This window comes from Chinchilla lanigera, unplaced genomic scaffold (genome assembly GCF_000276665.1).
Source record: "Chinchilla lanigera isolate Chin_1 unplaced genomic scaffold, ChiLan1.0 scaffold00009, whole genome shotgun sequence".
NCBI lineage: Eukaryota > Metazoa > Chordata > Mammalia > Rodentia > Chinchillidae > Chinchilla > Chinchilla lanigera.
In genome coordinates, this window is record NW_004955410.1 from 20653413 (window position 1) to 20675369 (window position 21957).

The 21957-nt window shown below is 38.9% G+C and overlaps 2 long non-coding RNA genes across 5 annotated transcripts in view; one reads left to right on the forward strand and one right to left on the reverse strand.

The window, feature by feature from the left end:
- Positions 1 to 21957, reverse strand: part of LOC106147804 — a 98497-nt gene that overhangs the window by 48123 nt on the left and 28417 nt on the right. The window lies entirely within an intron of this gene.
- The window catches only part of LOC106147805, a 23492-nt gene continuing 16367 nt past the window's right edge, over positions 14833 to 21957 (forward strand). Inside the window, exons 1-2 of the long non-coding RNA XR_001232780.1 lie at positions 14833 to 14936; positions 15042 to 15148. This is a non-coding gene — a long non-coding RNA (uncharacterized LOC106147805). The remainder of the gene's footprint in view (positions 14937 to 15041; positions 15149 to 21957) is intronic.

The window sequence follows — 21957 nt, forward strand, 5'->3', positions numbered from 1 at the left end:
AAGGAAGGAAGGAAGGAAGGAAGGAAGGAAGGAAGGAAGGAAGGAAGGAAAAAGGAAGGAAGGAGGAAGGAAGGAGGAAGGAAGGAAGGAAGGAAGGTTACTTCTATAATTAGGTTGTAAAATACTGTGGCTTGTCTCCTGCTCGCCAGCTTTATTGACTTCTTCAGTAGCAAAGAGGAAGCTGCCGTGTTGGACAGACTCACATGGTAAGTAACTAAGAGCAGCCACTGGCCAGAAGCCACCAACAAGCAAACACTGCCAACAACCGTGTATGAGTTTAGAAAAATTCTCCCTGGGTGAGCCTTGAGGTTACTACAGACCGGGGCACACCTTGGTTGCAGCCTGTGAAGCAGAGGACCCATCTAAGCCATGTTCAGATTTCTGGCCTGCATAATCTATAAAGTAATAAACCTTTGTTATTTCAAGCTACCAAGTTTTACGGTAATTTGGTATACAGCAACATAATCATTATGCTTCCTGCACCAAAAATGATAAGTTAGAGTTCTGTAGTGTTTCAGACTCTTCTAGGCATTTCATATGTATTCATTTATTTGATCATCACAACAGCTTTAGGTAGTATGTACTTTTGTTTTCCTAATTTTCACATGAGGAAATTGAGACAGTAAATTTCACTGACTACCAAAGTTCAGTCAACTAGTAAGGATTAGAATTAGTGCTTGGACTGGATATTCTAAAAATTTATTAAATGAATGAATGTCTTTGGTACTCCAAAAAGCAAGAAACTACTTTGGAGACTACTAAATCACTTTTACACTTTCACAAACTCAATAATATTAATCAATGCACAGGTGATGGATTCTCACTGTGTGTCAGTTTTTCGCCCTGTGGGTGGCATGGAATCTCTGCTTCCTTAATCCAATAAATACTCCAGACATTGTATATGTGGATACTTCATGCTATTGTGAGTGAGATATGTGAATCTGATTGCTTTATTAAACCTAAACTACCAGTTTTACATGTGAGTCAATCCTTTGTTCACCTTGAAGTAGCTGATGGACATTTTATAGGACATCCTCTGGTGCCTCATTATGTGATGTGGTATGCATTACAGCTCCTTCCTGCCTGATACTTGTGTAAGCTTGGTCATGTGCTGATTCATGATATATGATTTCTTTGCTGAGTTAAATGTGGTCTCCAACAAAATATTTCCAGAATATGGCTTGACTCCAAGGATTGTAACCAACTTGATGTGTATTCTTTACTCTGTCCCTCATTAAAAGCAAAAATGAACCACCAACAATGGTCATTTGAAAAGTTTGCTTTTAATAAAAGAGAAACGGGTGTAGCTAAATGCTTCAACATTAATCTTATTTTACCTCCCAGGATTCTGTGGGCGGTTGGGTAACAATCTAATAATAAATATGCTGATATGGGTCTAACAGGAATGTTACATGACCATGAGTCATTATACCCCTCACTTCAAAGCTGTTTTGGTTGCTGGCAGGAAGTGGTATGTGTCTTTAGAGCATAAAATTGGACTCACAGTGGGTAGGGCCTATCAAAACATTGGTACAATATAAACATTATATTCCTCAAGTATTTATAAGGTCATTCCTACCCCACATTAGAGGTCAAATCTACCTCTGAGAGCTCCCACAGGGATTTATACAACATTCTTTGGGGTTTGGCAATTCAAGTCATTTCTGTAGTGTGTGGGGCAGGCATTATAAAGTCATCAAAAGTGCACTTGGCTTAAAAATTCATCTGTGAAACTTTCATCCAAGCCAATTCACTGGGCTCCAGTCTGCTCAAAATTGGGATTAAACTTAGACCTACTTTTGTTTTGGGGTAAGCCTCATTTATAACTTGATAAAATTCCCAGTAATGAAAAAAACCAGTTCGTTCAATATCTCTCCAAGGTAGCGTCACTCTCAGACATTAGCACCACCACTCCCACACCCATCCCTACTTCTCAGAGAGCTCTTTAATACCCACATCTTCCTTTGGGGTACAACTTCAAAAATTCTGGAAAATAAAAAGCAGCTTCTCTTCTCCAAAATGTTTCATACCATTGCTTTAACAAAAAAGCCTATAGGGGAGGGCTGATCATCCTTTAAATATAAGCAGCCTAATCTCCACTACCTACACCACTCCTAAAAGAATACATTTACCCTTACAATGAGGATGCTTCAAACTGAGAAAGAGCCCTATGATAGCTGTAAATATTTATTTAAAACTAATTTATAATCATAATAAACCTGAAAGTAACCCCATTTTACGGATGAGAGTTCACAGACACAAAGAAGTAATTTTACAGTCACACTGCTCATATGAATTGAGTCATGGTACCCTAAAGCAGAGGCTCAGCTTTGATTCTAAAGAAAGGAAATGTATTCTTATTCTCCAGGCTGCTGGTCCAGGTCAGGGCTGACAGCTACCTTGTGAATAAGGTCCTCATATCCCTTTTTCCACATATTTTTCCCCACCTTGGGCATCTAGTACCTTCCCATAATTCATTGAGTCTGTTTTGTGAAACAGACAAGTTATCAGTCAGGAAATGTGAATGTAGCTCACTGCTTTCCCTCCCTGAAAGATATTTGCATTTAAAATACCTTGCTCTATTTTTCAACCTAACAATCTCTCAGAAACTTGCCATAAAAGGAACTTTAAACATCTATGAACAAATGTAGAGGGAAGAATTGGCCAGAAATGTGTAGGCAGAGCAGAAGATTTTTCTTAATGCCTCAGAAATCACACCACATACAGAGCTGCCAACTGCACAAATGGTTCCTTGTCTGTTTTGTTGCTACATGAATAGAAATTGTACCCAAGCCTACTCAAGTCAACTTCATTATTAACATGCGACTCTATAGTCTACCCAGAAGCAAGAAGAATACATGATGGTTGACACACTTGGGAACATCGCTGTGACCCTGAGAAGACAGAGCACATATATTGTGGAGAAGGACATTCTATAGTTCACCTTTCAATGTATTACCTATTTGGGACTTTGAGCCTGATCAAGGCATATGATTGTTTGATTCTGGAGGAAGACTAGCAAAAGCATTAGTGTAAAAGGAAACCATAGCAGGACCTGTGTCCCTATGGAAAGCCGCTGGGACAACATTAGATGCTTTGCTGAGATATGCCTGGAGGAATGACAACTGATGGCTCACTAAGTCAAGTCTCATTCTTGTGATAATTAAGCTGTATTGTCCTCATTAATCCTGTTTATGATTCCTCCCGTTTGCCCTGTTGCTGCTTTTTGTTTGTATCCCAATGAAAGGCTGAGGAAGATTGCAGTCCAGACTTCAGTTCTAGAGGCTGCAGACCCCTGATCCCATAACTTTGTCTTGTTTTTCTTTTCACTCATGGCACCTTGTTCTCAGGACCTGTCACCCCAGACAGAAACTGACTATACACCAACAATATATGAAGACGCAAAGCAATTAAGGGGCACCAGAAAGGAAAGGTATGATATGCCAAAATAATTGAAACAATATCTTCTATAGGAGATTCAGTGACTGAAAAAGTCAGTCTAGGCCATGGACTCTGAAAAGATTTCCAGAAAAAGTCATAGTTTGGTATAAGCCATGAAGTACTTGAAGGGTTAAACAAGAGCATTAAATGTAGAAGAACTGAAAGCAAAAATGCAAAAGAGAGAACAAAACCTCATCAGTCAAAAAACAAAATATTTGCCATTTTAAGTCCCTCTTCTCTACCTTTTCATTTATTGAACATTCATTGAACTCCTAATTTATGCTGGACACAGCTCTAAACACGAAGAGCTGTGGGGAGACATACACCTAAACAAATAGCAAAAATAACTAAAATTGGAGCAGTGATAAGTGCTAAGGAAAAAAATGATACAGGGGGATAATTACTGAAGAAAACTATGAGCTAAATCGTGACTCCTCAAACTGATATGTTGAAATCCCAACCCTCAAAACTTCAGGATATGATTGTATTTGGAGATAAAACCTTTAAAGAAGTAATTAATGAAGTAAAAGGATAAGAGAGAATCTTCAAAGAGGTAAATAACAAGAATAAGATTAGTGTGGGCCCTAATCCAGCCTGACTGGTACCCTTCTGCGAGAGGAAATGTGGATAAAAATACACAGAGAACACCAAGTGCAGACACAGGGAAAATGGTCATGTACGTGACAAAAAGAGCAGGCTCAGAAGAGCCCAAACTTGATAAGACCTTGATCTCAAATTTCTGGCCTCCAGGATTGTGAAACGGTGCGTTTCCTTTTTGTAGATTCCAGGCCATGGGGCTTTGCTATGGCCACCCTAGCAAACTGACACAGAAGCTGCTTTGGCTGTTGTGGTCAAAGAAGGCTTCTCGGAAGTGATGAAGGTAACATCTGGACTGAGAACCCAGGGCAAATTTACCGCTACCAAAGGAGAGAGGGTAGAGTGTGTGTAACCAAACACAGGTCAGTCTTAGCTATTCTTTTAAAAGTAAATTATGAAACCAAGTTATTTCCTGAGGATGCTAGAAGAGGAATAAACGGTGTCATCTCAGTCAGTAGGAAAATGAATACATGACAGAGGCTAGACGGACTGGAAGGTGAGTATCCCTTTGGGATCTGGTGGTTACAGTTTTAAAGAATGAAAGGACAACTGCTTGATTTTCTCTAAGGATGCTCAGTTGTTAGATGTCGGCTCTGGGCAGATAGAGAGCTGAGTTTAATTAGAGTTGTGAGGTTGCAGATAAATATAACTAAGGACAAGAAAATAAAATGTGCTTTCAAGAAACTGGTCTTGGTACCTGATGGAAAAATACGTACTTCTGCCTCCTTTCCTTCTTTGTGAGCTTAGTTTTTACTAAGTACCAGTATAAGGCCAAATTGTGAAGAGCTTTAAATGTTCAGATTAGAACTTAGACTTTATCTTAGAAAAAAGGGATAGATTATTTAAAATGTCATGATATTTTAAATAAGAAAGTGATAAAGCTGTTTTAATCAAACATGATTAGGATAAAGGGAAACTGAGAAAAGATCAGATTCCTCTCCCTAGAATAATTAGGACTTGTGAGGGTGTGTATGTACCTAGCAATGTGTGTTTCCTGGTAGTAATTTCTCATCTGGCTTCTCAGCTCTCGTGAAGGTATTCGTGTGTATGGATAGTTATTTAAGTTGATGTTCCTATGAGAGGACCATCTCTGAAAAGTCCAAATCCACCATCTTGATGACATTACTTAGTTGTAACTTATTCTGTGAAAAATAAACACATCTTCAGAAAGATAATGCTAACAGTGGCATTACTTGACATGAAACTAGAATAACAGAATAAAATTGGAACTGCCCACAAATATGTGGAAATTAAACAATATTCCTCTAAATCATCAATGGAACAAAGAAATCAAAAGAGAAATGGAGAAGTATATTGAGATTTTTAAAAATGAAACTATAACACACCAAAATTTATGGCATGTAACTAAAACAGTTCTAGGAGAAAAGTTTATACTAATAAATTCTTGAATTAAGGAAAAAGAAAAACCTTAAACAACATAACTTTATACTTCAAGAAGTAAAGGAGAAGAAATTAAGGCCAAAATTAGTACAAAGGAGGAAATAGTAAAGATTAGAGCAGAAATAAATGAAATGGAGATTATAAAAGCACTTAAAAGACAAGTGAAACTAAGAGTTTGTTTTGAAATGATAGCTAGAATAAGAAATAAAAATTAAATAAATAAAAGTATAAATGCTAGAGGAGACACTACAAGTTATAGCCTAGCAGTATAAAGGATTTAAGAGAGTACTATGAATAAATATATGCCAAACAATTAGAAAATATAACAGAAATGAACAAATTCAAATAAGCGCAAAATCTAACAAAACCAAATTATGAAGAAATGGAACACTCAGTAGACCAATAAAAGCAAGAAAAATTGAAATAGTAGTCAAAAACCCCTAACAAAGAAAAGCTCAGGACCAAATGACTTCACTAGTAAATTTTACAAAACATTTAAAGAAAAATTAATCTCAGTCTTTCTTAAGCTCTTCAGAAAAAAAATTAAGGAGCAGGCAATGTTTCCAAATTCCTCTGATGACTTCATATCAAAACCAGACAAAGATACTACAACATAACTATAGCCCATTACTCTCATGACATAGCTGTAAAAACCCTTTACAAAATACTCAAAACCTGAATTCAGTAACACTATGTAGTCTCTAATGTTCTTTAAATTATTGTTTTCTTATTCCCTTTAGTGATTTGATCAGCCTTCTATTTTTACATCTGGTAATCTGAGCATCTTCTTTGAAGATAGCAATAGGTAATATAACAACCACTGTTCATCCCTATCATTTGGTTCAAAGCCCAGTATCATTTTTAATGCCTTTGCATTGTTTTGTTTGTATTTTGCTATTGTTCTTTTTTTGTACTATTTTCTTTAAAATAAATAAATAAATAAATAAATAAATAAAAGGATGATCCACCACCATCAGGTGGGACTGGTCCTTGGGATATAAGAAAAGTTCATTGTATGCAAATCAATAAACATGATACACTGTGTGAACAGAATTAAGAATAAAAAAATATATTATCCTGTTTTGAAACTCAATTTTATTGTTATATTTATCTTTTTCCTCTCTAAAATTAAAAAAAAATGAGTATAAATATACACAGAAAAAAAAGTATTTGACAAAATTTAATATTCTTTGTGTGTGTGTGTGTGTGGCACTAGGGATTTAACCAGGGCATTTGCACTCAACTACATCCCCAGATCTTTTACTACTTTGGGACAGGATATCAGTAAGTCACTAAATTGCCCAGGCTAGGTTTAAACTCTTGATCCTCCTCCCTTAGGCTCCCAGAGTGCTGGGATTATAGACATACACCACCATGCCCAGCTCCAAAAGTTCAATATCCTTTCATGATAAATTTTAGTTTGATCTTTTAAGTCGTGATAAATCCATTGCTAACATACATAACTTATTTTACAAAAACTAAATGTACCTTCTAAAACGGTAGCATAATAGTTTGCGTTACATGATATTTCTGCAAATCTCTTTAATATTTCACTTAAGTCCACTGCAGTAGCATGTCTATAATTCTAGAATTCTAGGAGAATGTTGCAAGAAGATCACAAATTTGAACCCAGACTTGGAAACTTAATGATTTAGCAAGAGCTCTGGCAAGAAAGAAAGAGGAGAGAGGAAGAGAAAGAGAGCACACTAGAGAGAGAAGGAGAAAGAGAGAGAGAGTAAGCAGGAAGGTGGGTCAAGGGTGTAGCTTAGTGCAAAGATCCTAGATTTAATCTCCAGTACCACCAAAAAAAAAAAAATTAAAAGATGCATATATATCACTATCATTATTAGTGTAGTAAGTTGCTTTACTTAAAGTATGTGCAGAATCTAACTTCATACACATTAAGAAAAGGAAAAGCACATCCTTTCAGATAATAATGAATGATATTGTTCTTTGACACTACATCAAAACTTACATGGCAATTTATTAAAGATTAATCACCATGTGGAATCTGAAATCATATTAGTAACCCTTTCATCCTCTGTTAAATTAAAATCCACTGGCATGGTAATGATTATACAAATAAATACCTTTGTCAAAATTTATCAAATAAAGTTTATTTTAAACTTCCAATAAATCTCTTACCCACGAATGATTTCATAACATCACATGCTCATATTTCTGAGAAGGTACTGGCTTGCCAAACTGTGCAAAACTTCCAAATATTGAGACACTGCATTCCACAGTATTAGAAAATCACCTTTATTAAGATCACCACTAAACTCACCAAAGTATTTATAAATATTGGGGATGTTTCCCAGTTTGTGGAAATAGGTATGTATTTTCCAAAATTCAAATTACCACTAGAAAACTCAAATTCTACCATTAGTAACAAATATCAGCTTTCCTCCTTGAAGCTACAATCATTTTCAATTTTTTCCAAGGAAATGTATGCAAAATGTCTGAATGAACATAGCTGATCTTTCTTCCAAGTAAAGATGATGTTGCACGCAAATAGGTAACTCACAGCTTAACCCCATAGTGCATTTCCCGGAGACAGCATACTTCTATATACATCAGAAATACTCATAAATTTTCCATGTTTCATTACACGGGATATTTTTAAAGTGGACTCAGCAGCAATGATTGGATTAAATGGATAATTTATGGTGCTTCTTCAAGGACATTCTTCACTGCAACTGGCATTTTGTTTTGTTTTGTTTTGCTTTACTTTGTTGCAGGGGCACCATCATGATGCATAAACTGTTGTCACCACCGTAATTCATGCGGAGGCACCAGCGGTTTTACCCGACACCGCTTCTGCATCATTGTGCATTTGCAACACAGCGAAAACAGCAAATCGCATCCTGCTGTTGCTATGAAAATATCTCATTCCCCAAACTCCCTGAAAGGGCCTTGGCACTCTCCAGGTGTTGGCAGAACACACACTGAGAACACTATCCTCATCAGTGTGCTCAGAGTCCTCCAGGGAAAGGGGACGAGGTCATGTGCAGGGCACACTGCCTTGTTAACTAAGTGATCGAGCATTTAACCCAAATTCCATTAGAGAGAACTTAGTTCCAAGGCTTCCTCGCCCCAGGGTAGACTAGGAAATTTAATCTCTCATGGGCAACCTTGTGATGTGGATAGGAGCCCAGGTCTGGGGTGTAACCAGCAGTGTCCCTTATCCGTCCAAGTAGTTAACAGAGCAGGCCAAGTGAAAGAAGGCCCGCAGACAAGGGAAGACATTAGTACTTCCGCCTTGCTCCTGGTGATGAGGTGTAGCAGTCAGAGGGAGCAAGAATGCCATGAAGCAGAAGCAGAGGAGTGGGTACCATGATGGCTACATCCCTAGGACCAAGTGGGTAGAGAGCCAGGAAAAATATCCTCAAAAGGAGCCACAGAAGACAGAAAGGGAGTAATCAAACAGTTGAACCCCCAGTGTGAACATCGGTGAGCACATCACAGTGTAACCCCTTCAACTAGAAAACACCTGAGGTTACCACAATAACATCAGTGGGACTGGGCCAGAATTCAGCTGTTCTATGGCTCTTACTGTCACTGTTTTGTGTTCCCATGTGAAGAGCTCAGGTAAATCCAGGTTATTTTATTTTGTTTTTGTGTCTCTACTTAGTCAAAATACATTCCTATTGAAGGGCTGGGTCCCACAGTTTTCTTTGCATTCCCGTCGTGATGAGGAACAAGAACAGATGAGCCCATTCTGCAGAAAACATGCTGCTCTGTAGAAAACTGATGTGAACTTAGTGCACAAAGGTAAAGAAAACGGAGGTAAAGGTAGCTCTTGTCACAGAGAACAAATTCGTAATCACTACAGGTGTCCTCGAAGTCAAGGCTAAACTAACTTGCAAATCTAGATAAATGGGAAATATTGGACCAAAAAGTTGTAACAGTTATGCTTTATCTGCTATGCTTAAAGGTACACAGAAAGTAATGAAAAGGGCTGGAAGACATTCACTCTGAGATCAGACCCAGGTCATCAACTAAGAGATCATAGGTCTTCAGGCTTCATTCTACCAGCAGCACCAGAAAATCCACAGGTACCTTGTAAGAGAGTTTATGACAAAATAATTGTCAACAGTCATACTCATTCACAGTTTCCCCCATTATCTCCATCAGTGTCTCTATTTATCCCCATCCTAGCACTCTTTGCCCACAAGACAAAGCAATTTTTTTTTGTTTTGTTTTGTTTTTGTTTTTCTCCGGTACCGGGAACCGAACTCACGACCTTGCGCTTGCCAGGCAGGCGCTTTTGCCGCTGAGCTAAATCCCCAGCCCTTAAGACAAAGCAATTTTTAACCTATTAATTTGGTATATTACCTCAGATAAAAGAACATGCAGACAATAAAATAATAGAAATGAGTGACATGACAAAACCAAGGAAATGAGCAAGGAGATGTGTATGCCTGTCTCGAGGGTTAATGCGTTTCCTGTAACTGGAGACAAATTTTGAGTCCAAGTCTTTTGGTAAATTGGGCGAAAAGGGCAAACATGATTATTCACATAAGCTCTCAAGTAAGAAAGGAGAAAGCAAATTTTGGTTGGCACTAAATTCTCAAACAAATTTCTTACATGAGCCTTTTGAAGGGAGTTATTGCGGTACAAAATGGACATTCTTCTCAATCCCAGTTCTATGATCAATACAAATCAGTGCTCATTTAAGCCTAATTCCATTGCATATGTTGTTGAGCTTTGTGCAGATGTTTCAGAAACCCAGAAGGGCCTAATACAATCCATGTAGAATGAACTAAGTATGGCTTTGGAATTTTTCCAATTGACCTGATATAAGCCTGACCTGGCAATACTCTACGATCATGGGGGTCCCATGCTACATCAATGTCAGGTCAAAAAGTGGAGTCTCCAAATGGCTGTAAAAGTCCAGCCTCATCACCACAACTCTGATGCTACCATTAGCTTCTGTGACAACTTGATTTTATGTTCTCTAGTCTTCACATAAAGTCCTATCATCACTCACTCTGGAACCCGAAGTATGCTATTAACTTCTTGGTTTTGCAATACCCTCACTTTTTAGAATAATAAGACAGCTATCATTTTTAAAACCCTTTCACAGGGCCTTTAAATTTTATGATGGCAAGAAGAGCGTTGTGCTGCATGCTGTTACATTCCCACCATCTAGCCCAGACCTGACACAGAAGAGACCAAATGTCCATTGTTATGACAACCTCGAAAGCAAGCATGGTTCCCCTTTTACAGCTGAAGAAACTGATGCTCAGAAAGTTTGAGTTCCAGAAGCTAACACTGCTGGCAAATAGAGTGGCCAGGATTTGGGCCTGATCTGTCTAGCCCCACAAGGGCTATCCTGGACTAGCTCCATAAGGCTGCAGCAGTGGGAATAGACTGGGGCATGTTCCAAGACTCTCCCCAGCTCTGAAATGTGGATTCCCACAATGAGAGGGTGGTCAATAGTCTCGCTTTGTGAGACGCTGTGATGATTAATCTTGTCAATTTAATTGGATTGAGAAACACCCAGCAGATTAGTGGAGCATACGTCTGGGTGTGTTAATGGGAGTGTTTCCAGAGATGACTGGCATGTAGGCTGCCCAATTTGGTGAGGAAGGGAGAGATCCTAATTGTGGCTGGCAGCCCATATGGAAGGAAAAGAGGAAGAAGCATAAAGTTGGCCTGGGCTACCAAGCTCAAATCTGCTTGAGTGGTTTTGTCTTTTGCTGTTGTGGGCACCTATAGACATCAGATACCAGCTTCTTTGGCACTTCAGAGCAGATTCACACCAATGACTCTCTGTGAAGATTCCAGTATTTCAGCCTCAGGCTGGGGCTGCATCCTTGACCACCCTTTTTCTCAGGCTTCCAGCTCCTTGGGCTGAGAGCTACTGGATGCTCAGACTCTCCGGCATGTGGCTGGCTACTGTGGACTATCAGGTCTCTGAGCCTGAAGCCAATCAAATAAACCCCGTATGTAATTACAGATACACATAGGTATTCTGTTGAGACTCCTAAGCAATGCGGACCCCTCATCAGTTTTTCCCACATCCCTCTAAAGATAGCTCCCCAGCATTTTGAGCCTCTGCCAAGGTGGAAGCTCCATCAGGCAAGATGAAAACCAACATGTGTCACCAGGAAGGACTCTCTTTCATTCAGGTTGACATTATCACTTTCTGTTGCTGTTCCAGAGGACCCGCCTGCCTCATCCTCATCCTGCCCGCAAAGGCTGAGAAAAATTAGCATCACTTTGAAGCTAACCACTCAGATTTAGACCTCTATATGGGAAATAGCTGTGGATAAAGCAAGAAATGAATGGGAACAGCACTGTGAGCTACTTCATGGTCATTTATCTCCAATTCAAATTAGAATGAAATCTTCTATTTAGCTTTAATAATTTTTTGCTTCCTGGGTGCTCTTAATCTGATAATTCCTTTAATTCATGTGTTATTTATGGTAGATAAAATCCCTTGAGGCTCATAAAATAGTTTTGGTATTTGCTGGTAAAAGAACAAAGCAGATCTCGCACAGTGTTCATAGGAACTGGAAACATCTTCCCCTTAATTTTCATGGAGCAGAAGTTAGCAACTGCACAGGAGTAGTAGTGCATCCCTATAATCCCAGCACTCGGGAGGCAGAGGCAGGAGGATCACCACAGGTTCAAGCCCAGCCTGGGCTACATAGTGAGTTCAAAATTAGCCTGAACTATATAGCAAGACTCTGTCTCAAAAAACAAAAAAGTGGGCAACCCACTCAAGACCCCTTCTGTATTTCTTAGATGAACGCTTTCTTTCCCAATAAATAGATTCTTCTCTAAAAAAAAATAGAAGTTGGCAACTGCCTTCTCATCAAATGCAGGCAATTCATCATTTCACAGAACCATCTGTACCCTCTACTGCTTACCTATAGACTAGGCTTAAGGAAATCAACACTTAAGCCACTGTCAAGATTTCTTGTTTCTCCTGAGACCCTTTGTGATGGAGTGCTGTGTTTGTTGTCCTCACTAGATTTCCAACCAGGGAAAACAAATTGCTTCAGAGCTCAACTCAATTCTCTGCAGTTCTGCACCCCTCCTACATGTCTTTGCTTTAAGTTATATCAGATCTCTTCATGATCCAAATTTCTATTCATTTCCACCTCCGAACCCAGGTTGCATTTATAAATACCAATAATGTGTCCTTCCAAATCCACAGCATGGGCAACTGTAATTGACAACAACCTACTGGATATAAGAAGTTTGCTAAAAGAGTAGATTTTATGTGTTCTCAGCACACACACACACACACACGCACATGCACACACACACATTCACACACATACATATGCACACAATAGAAGCTACATGACATGATGAGTAGTTCAATTGGCTTGATTGTAATAATTACATCAGCAGTGCATTTATGTATCAAAACATCTTGCTGCATATCCTTAAAGACATACAATTTTTCTTCGTCAATTATATTGTAATAAATGAAAGAAAAAGAAGCTAATGTGTCCTTAAAAATAAGATCAATATGATCGTCCTCTACCTGTGTGACTGATATGAATGAGGAAGATCTTGGGCTCTGCTCTCATCAAAGCTCAGTAGCACAGAGGACACGAAATGAAGTGGAGAGAGGCAGAAGAAGGGGTCTCCATCCTGCCTTGTCTCTCCCTGCTGCCCACTCTCCTCTTAGCTGCCTGGACTGAGAGACCGGGGTGGAGGCTGCTTTGGCCACGGCTTTTCTCTCCAGGCACACAGCATAGGCCCTCCCACTGCACAGACAGGATAAAAAGAAAGAATCATGAAAAAGAAAACAGGGCCAGGTGTGGTGGCACACACCTGTAATCCCAGCACTTGGGAGGCTGAGGCAGGAGGATCATTGCGAGTCTGAGACCAGCCTGGGCTACAAAGTGAGCTCAAGGCCATCCTGAACTGCATAGCGAGACCCTGTCTCAAAAAGACAAAAACAAAGAAAAAGCAGGAAACTCGGAGGCAAAGGCAGTAGAAAAGAACAAGACATAGAGAGAAACAGGGACTGAGCTGGGAAATATCAGACCAGGCGGCACCAAGATTTACCTGTTAATAGGAACAGCAATAATGATAACAACTATAATAGACATTGAAAGCTCACTACATGTCAGTACTTTGTTAAATATGTCACATGTGCTCTTTTTTTTCTGTTATTTGGGGACTGAGCCCAGGGTCACACAGTTGCTACACATATTCTACCACTGAGCTACATCCCAGCCTCAGAAAATACACAATTTGTGAGATAAATCCTTGCCCTCCTGAGGCTGACACCCTAAAAAGAAAGTAAGATAAACAGGTAAAATATGTTGTATCTTAGAAAAAAGTGCTGAGGGTAAAAATGAAGCCAGGAGGAGAGAGGGTGCAGGTCTGGATGAGAGAACTGAGGGGCTGCCATGTTGGTGAGGCTGTCTCTGGAAGGCCTTGTTGGAAAGGTGACATTTGCAAATGATAGAAGCATTAGCTTTGCTCACTCCTGCGCATTTCTGGAACATTTTGAGACCCTCAGAATACCTAGTGTTTGAGCCAGTAGTGCATTTTGTTCTTTTATTACATTTTATCTCTCATTTCCATGTGTTTGAAGCAGAAAGATTATCAAAGTTTGAGCTCTCTGCATTGTCTTAACCAGACTCGTCATTTCTTTGAACCAGCTATGAACAGACTAAAGCCTTATCCAAGAAGAATAAACTTATCTTCTGTTTGGAAATCTTGTCCTGAAGAAGAAAGGCCAGAGGTTATTTCTCTGTATTTCATTCTGCTATTGTTATATAATTCCATATTAGGAGCTCCAGAACATAAGAGAAAAAAATGGAAGACTTTCAAGAGAAATGTAATTATGTCATTAATTTTATTCAGTCCTTAAGAATCGTTGGAATTATTTCACTTGCATTTGGAATCCAGTCCAATCAAGAAATCCTTGCATAAAACCAGGGCTGGGTCACATTTTTATAACTTGTTTTCTCTTGCAAAAACCCAGAGATGTTGCAGCAAATACTCACCACGGTCCCATTAACAGTTAGTACCTGGGGGAGCCACATAGACTAAAGAAAGGGTTAAAGCCCCAGGGCTGATGTGTAGGTTGATTTCATTACTGACTCTGGAGGTTGAAGAAGCAAGCTAAATAGACAGGATTGAGAGTTTGAAAACTCTAGGAAAACATGGTATGCCCATGCTCACACCAAAAAAGTGAAAACCTGAAATAGAACAATTACCATTCATGTGTTTAGCAGACATCTTGATAAAATCACTGAAATGAAATATTTCACTTAACAGGACATTTGAAATAGGAAGCTAAAGAGTTGATGCAGCAATAACTTGAAAACTCAGCAAGGAAAGGCTGCCAGAGAAATCTTGGCATTATTTTCGATGCCCATTGGTCAATAGCATCCAACGTGAGACTGCATGACCTATTTGGTGAAAAGACAGGACAGTTGACGTAGGGCTCTTCAGAAGCCAGCATAGGAGACCTCATTCACTTCTCTTCTCAATCTAGCAGCCAGTGGCATCAGGTTAGTAGGTTGGAATAAGTCATGGATGAAATATTCACCCCGTGGAAATCAGTAAATGCTACCAATCAAGACAGGACATTGTTTTCTTTTTATTTTCTCTGCCAGCCGATTGTTAAGCACACATCACAGAGGAAGAGGATCTGCATTATGATTCAGAAGCAAGAACGACAGCAGAAATTCCTGAATGCATAAAAATACGCAGAAGGTGTGAGGTAAGTAGGGTAATGATAAGGGTTTCCTAAGGAATTCAGTGGCAATTCATTTAAGGCAGGAGCATTCCTTTTAGTCTAGAAGATTCCAAAGAGTTATTAAACCAAGATTATATTGTAGTCATTGAAGAGAATGAAAAGCATTTGAGCTGGCTGATCTGTGTCTGATTAGAAATTTGAGGCAATTATTTTCAAGAGCACTTGGGAGGCCAAAATGAATTATTGACTTATGCTAGAATTTATTTCATAAAGTCAAAGTTAATTTTTTTACTTTAATCTTAAAAACCTCTAATCCCTAAAGATGGGAGAAATGAAGAAAAATGGACACATGTAAAATCAAGTTCATCTCAGTTTATTTCACAGTTCATATCAATTTCTGAATCACCAATAAAACCTTCAAACATTTCTAATTACCCTAATTATTATCTCTAAACATCAAAGCTGTCATCAAAACTAAAGAACTTAAACTAAACAGAGTGAAGTTACGGTACAAAGAACCACAAGAAAACAAATGTCTGTCACAAACTCTCCATGCTCCTAGCTTAGAATTCTGCAGGCTGACTGAACTCAAGCTAAATCCTGAAGATATATTAAGCTGACATCACTCACTGCTGAAATGGTCAAGTTTCTAGTAAATAGTTTAAATCAAGAACAGACAATTGGTGTACTTAGCCTCCTTTATACAGAATCCAAAAAATCTCTGCTTTTTCCCCCCAAGGTCCTTCAATAAAGCTTTTCTTGTGTATTCCTATAAAAGGAACTTCTCCTATTAAGTAGGGAAAATTAGTGATCAGTTAATATGGAGATTTCATTTGCAACATCTACATTCTTTCTGTAGGTATAGATGTCTTTGAAGTTTTAGATAGTCACAACCCATTATTTTGACATATCCTGATGGTCAAAAGCAGTCTTTGGAGAGAGTTTAGGAGGCTTTTTTTTGTTTCCTAATCTGCTACTTGCTAGGGTTGTGGCTTCGGACACGCTGCTTAGCAGAGATTGTTTTGCATTTGTATAAATGTGCTCAGTAATGCCCAGCCCTTACAGTTACAGTAAAGATTCAAAATAGACTGTATAGTACAAACCCTGCAAAAATGTTCTTATTGCTCTCCTAGCTAATCTTCTGTAATCAAGCGATGCGATTAAGTGCTGGGTACTGTGCACTTATTATACTGGGTACTTAGAGTCACAGTACTCATCTCTGGTCCCCTTACCACTCACCTAATCTTTACATTATCTTTTGGTTGTTGTCTTGGATCTGAGAATTCTGAATAGACCTGTCATTTTAATTATATAAAAATCAATGAAAGTTTAAGAAATGTGACTAGCAAGGACCATTTCTATAAAAAATAAAGTGAATGAATGTAAGTGCATCTTTAGAAAAATTCATAAACACAACAGAAAACAAATATTAATAATATATGAGGAATTGATGCATTAATTAAAAATGCTATAGAATTTCAGTCTTTTAAGGACTCAGCTAGAATATTACTTCACAAGTACCACTGAATTAGCCCTTCAATTAAAAATGAACAATGGGGAAAAGATGCAGTGTGTGTGTGTGTGTGTGTGTGTATGTGTATGTGTGTGGTAAATAAGTGGATAAGAAGGAGACTTGGATCAGTGCTTAAGGATAAAGGAAAATGATGACCAACGGGAAGGTACTTTGTACAATTATCTTCCATGCCCTAGTTCTATGTCATTAGGCAAATTGTATAGCCTTGACCCTAAAATGAGTTTATAGGAACAACCTCTGAAAGGCACGGACTGAATCAGAGTGTTTTAGGCCCGTTCTAATTCTTGGTCCTCACTGTTTTCCATGGGAAGAAATGACACATGCATAAAAAAAGAAAGAGAGAAGTTCAGTGTCCTATGCACATGAAAAACTCATCAAGACACAAACATTCAGAGGAGGCTGCTCCACCTGCCGAGGTGAAGTAACAAATATTAGTGAGAAGGCCACTCAGTGCCTTCCACGTAGAAATGAATGAGACAAAGCCGGGGCTCTCAGCTCAGCCTCCAACTGCGCCACAGGAGCAGACCTGCTTCCTCGCCTTGCTATTTCCAGGCAATGACAGTGAATTCATATAGTTCGCAAAGATCCAGAATCTTGACTCTGCCCTCATCTAATTAAATGTACGTAGATGTAGCTGGTGTTCAACAAAAGCATTTATAGTCTCAGTGTGAACCAAATTTCAGATTTAGTAGCAAATTGTGGCAAATTGTATCTTCTATGTGCAGTCAATAAATTAAAAGTCTGTGAAAAGTACTATCAGGGCTTTTATTAGGGTCCTCGGTCTCTCTGACTTTGCTTCGCTGAGTAATCAACAGAAAGGAAGGTGGTTTTAAAAGGCTAAATCACTGCCACTTGGTGGAGATAACTACCTGATCCCGTTAACCTGAGTCCCAAGGCCCTGGGCAGCCTCCCAGCAACATTAAATGAGATGCATCAAGATCAATCTGTTAATTTTTAATGAAGCTTCCAAACATCCTACACAACAGTGTAATTATTTGAAGAATGTCTTGCTGCTTCTTCACTATTCCTCTTTTCTGTGTATGTACTATTTTTAATCAGTTCCATTTCTTCTTCTGTCCCATAAAGACCACACAGTTCTCTGCTATTATCACCACTAACCAAAGCAGCCCATACCACTGAAGACCAAACATAATGAAAGAGCCTGTAAACAGAATGCCAGGATTTTCAAAGCAACCATATTCTCTAGCTCCACTTACAAAATAACAATGATAATAATACGTTCGTAGTTCTAACATAAGGACTTCACGTATTGTAAGTCCTCTTTGAAAATGACTTAATTTCAGATGAGGTCGGGCACATTCAGGGTGGTATGGCTGTAGACAATGATTTAATTTCAGAATGGTGCACACATGGCCATGCTTCCAGCGAGCCAGGTTATCTACAGTCTCATTTCAATTGATCATTTTCTTAATTAACTACATTTAGTGTGAAGCTTAATAAAATGAGTGGGAAGGGTTTAAAAATGAGCCATTAACATAGTGATTTGAATAAATGCAGACCTAGGCCACTGGGGACTTTACTCACTGGATAGTCCATGATTGTACAGGGTCAGGCACATAAAAGGTGCTCAATAAATACATTTCTTATTGCTGATGTCCATGGTTTATTGAAAGGAAAAGTCAATGCTTAAATTTTTCTTTTTTCTTGACCAATTTTGCATGCTTGAATCTGGTAACCAGAATGATTAATCTGAAAACAACAATATGCAGTATAAGAACCACTGTTTAACTCTGCCATCTTGTATGGTGAAGCTCTGCATCATTTCTAATGTTTTTTTATTACTTGTTACTGTCTTTGACTGTTTGATCAATCTTACATTCTTACGCCTGGTGAATTGAGCAACTTGGTTGAAGATAACAGTATGTAATGTAGCAACCATTGCTAATTCCATCATTGTGTTTTGAGGTCATGTATCATTTTTGTTGTTTTTGTGTTGTTTTGATTTTGCCTTCATTGTTGTTATGTTAGTTTTTTAAGATTTAAAATAAAAAATAAAATCAATAGATTTCATTAGATAATACTTTTCAAAGATTCATTTTTCCCAACCGCTAGAAAATCATTCTGGAGGGTAATAAAGATATAAACATCACAGGTCAGGACTTCTATGCAACAGTGGATGGCAGAGCTGACTTGAGTATTCACAGCCCACAGAACAAGCACCAGCCCTTCTGTTCCAGTTTGCAGAAGCACTGTCCCACCCTCCCAAGTGAAGCCACACACATCCCTACTACAGAGTTCCCAAAACTTAGAAGTAAAAATGCAGCATTTTCACTGAGTAAAGATTATTAAATATTTTAGAATAGAGTATCTCTTTTAATAACTCAAAAAATCAAAATTAGATCTTCTAGTAATTCTAGGTAAATTAAGAACTTACAAAAATCTTTTCACCAAAAGAGCCACACACAATTTAGTGCAAGTGACAGAAATTATCATAGGATCTTCCTGCTAGTATGTAAATTCCCAAAGGAGAGAATCTGTATCTGTCTACATACCTGTTTCCCTGGCACTTAAGGGTCATAGAATAGCTTCCGATTTCAAATAAGTAGAACTGGATTCAAATTTTAACTCTACCTTTGCTAAAGTGTATAATGAAGTCTCTGGAAGCCTCACTTTCCTCCTCTGTAGAAAAAAAAAAAAGAGAATCTCTCCATCATAGAGTATTGTGATGTATCAGGGCCAAGAATCTGCATTTCAGATGAGCATATGAAACACTTCTCACATAGGTTGTCTGCACAGATAATATTATGAGAAGCAATGCCTTTAATTAAAACTCCTCATCCAAATGAGGAAAGAGAGCTCCAGTAGGATTGAATGATTTACAAAAGAGTCCTCAGTTACTTTAAGCAAGGAAGGAGGAGAGAAAAAGAAAGGTAGAATGGCAATGAAGTACTAATTGTGGAACAAGCAAAAGTAACCTTTTGTGCCTATAGGTCCTGTAACCATCTCATCACAGAATGAACACACCACTCACTAATACATACATTTGTTTTTTAATAAAGTTATACCAAAGAATTGTTGAATGACAGACTTCATTTTTGGAGAATGTTGGGACATGCTTATCAAAATTGCCTTTTACAAGATGCAAACCAATTTGTCCTCCCAAGAGCAAAGTAAAAAAGGAAGGGGCCCTACTTCAGCATCCCACCAAATGGTGGCTGAGGAGGTCACAGAGCTACCTAGGGCTGCAACCAGACCTACAGGATTCCGTAGACTCCTGTACAATGTCACTCTCCAGGCTCAGCATTCTATTTCTAACACAGATCTCTGGAGCATCTTCAGTTTACAATATAATTTTGGACAGATGTTCTCATCTTAAACTTCGCTACTGATTTAGGAGCCAACTAGATTACTTCACCAGAACTACGGTTTTATATAAGATAAAAAAAACACAAAATCTTGCCCCCTGGGGGAAAAATGTTATTTTGAACAGTGAGCTTCAGTCAGCTTTACCACATAAACCAAAACAGAAGACAAACTCAATGTGAAAAGCAACAGAAATGGGAAAATAACAAGTCCCAAAGGCTAAGGGCAAGTAAGCCAAATACCTGGAATTTAACCATTTTGCAAATTTGGACCTATCCCTTGCCACAGGGGAACTTGTGCCTGTTCCATCTGCCTGTGGTTTTTTGTTTGTTTGTTGGGTTTTGTCCTTGTCCCTATCCCGAACACAGCAACAAAGCACTTTCTGTAATTGCCGTCTACACCAGTGATGGGGGCAGGGGGGGATGCATCAGTAGAGGCTTTTGCCATGGTGCTACCTTCACAAACCGAGATGTCTACAACAGCAAGAGCAGCTGGAATGACCATCATGCATGTGGTCTGTCACTGACCACAACATGGCCCGTGGGAAGATGGTCTTTCTCATTTTCCACACTGCGCCCAACTTTTCCACCTTATGTCTTTGTTTTTCTTCACAGACCCTTCTCCCTCAGCACCTTTGCGTCTCTTCCTCCAGCTTCCTTCTTTCCCTCCCAGCTCCCTATTTCCACAAAATCTTGCCCTGGTCTTGCTGCCCTTCTATTTGTAATTTTTTCCCTTCGTCCCTTTTACCATCTTTGTTCCAGTATGTTGTTGGCACCCACGTTGCCTTTCCTTAACTCCCAAATAGAAAAGCATGGTTTCTGCCCACAAATGCACACAAGCTCACAATGCACAGCCGGCTCCTTCCCAGGAGCCGACATCCACTGCAGACAAACCGCTGGGCACAAAAGCAGGCTGGCGGACAGCTCTGCTGAGGCTTCAGCCATCTCTGGAGATATAGGTCTGCTGTCCATCTTCCTGCCGATGTATCCTCAAGCCCCAATTTATTTGTGAAATCAAAACAAGCTCTGTCCTAACTGGGCTATGTGATACTGTGTGCTAGCTAAACAGCAAAACATGCACACTCCCAAGGAACTGGTGTCGGAAAGAATGGCTTCGAACACCTTCAGATGACCTCAGAAAGCTTTCCTCAGGCCTCGCCCTGTGAGATCTCTCAGTGGGTATCTCCAGCTACCTCTTTGCTCCCGTGACATGCTTACCTCCAACTTCTGCACATATTTGAATATAGTATCACTAAAACTGAAAATTAATGAAAAGTAACTTTTCCTCCTCTCAAAACTGGTTTCCTCACTCTTATCAATCAAGCTCCTGCTGTGAAAAGTCAGAGCTGGAGATCAGGGCAAGAAGTAGCCTGCAGCCATCCCCACCGCAAGGAGCAGCTGTCCCAAAGCACCTGGTCCTCTGCACCAGTTTAATCCAAAGCTGGCCCACAGAATGTACATTTCCTAGTTTAAGATATGGAGTCTCCCTTCTGGGCATAGGGTCATGCCTCAAAGATGCAAATTTCTTGAGGCTAGGACAAAATAAACTTAGAAGATCTCATTGTGATGAGCAAAACTCTTTGAACATAATGATATATATTTCAATATATATCTCCAAAATATTATATTCCAATATCTCCACTACAATTAATGCCAGTTTTAATATAACTATTCTAATAAGGCTAGCTTTGACTATAAGGGCTTCAAAAGGCTATTCTATAACATATACACACTGATATGATATGTCATATGCATACATATATATACTCTTTTATCACTAGGAAAATGAGATTACAAAGACAACTAGATACAATCTCTGTTATGGAAAAGTTTATCACCAGAGGAGACAAATACATGAACAAACAGCACTGTAACAATGTCAGTTGTTCTAACTAATCCTGTGTGCTTCTGGTTTCTTTAAAATTTATTTTAAAAGTAGAAGAAAGAAAACATATTAACAAACAGACATCCATTTA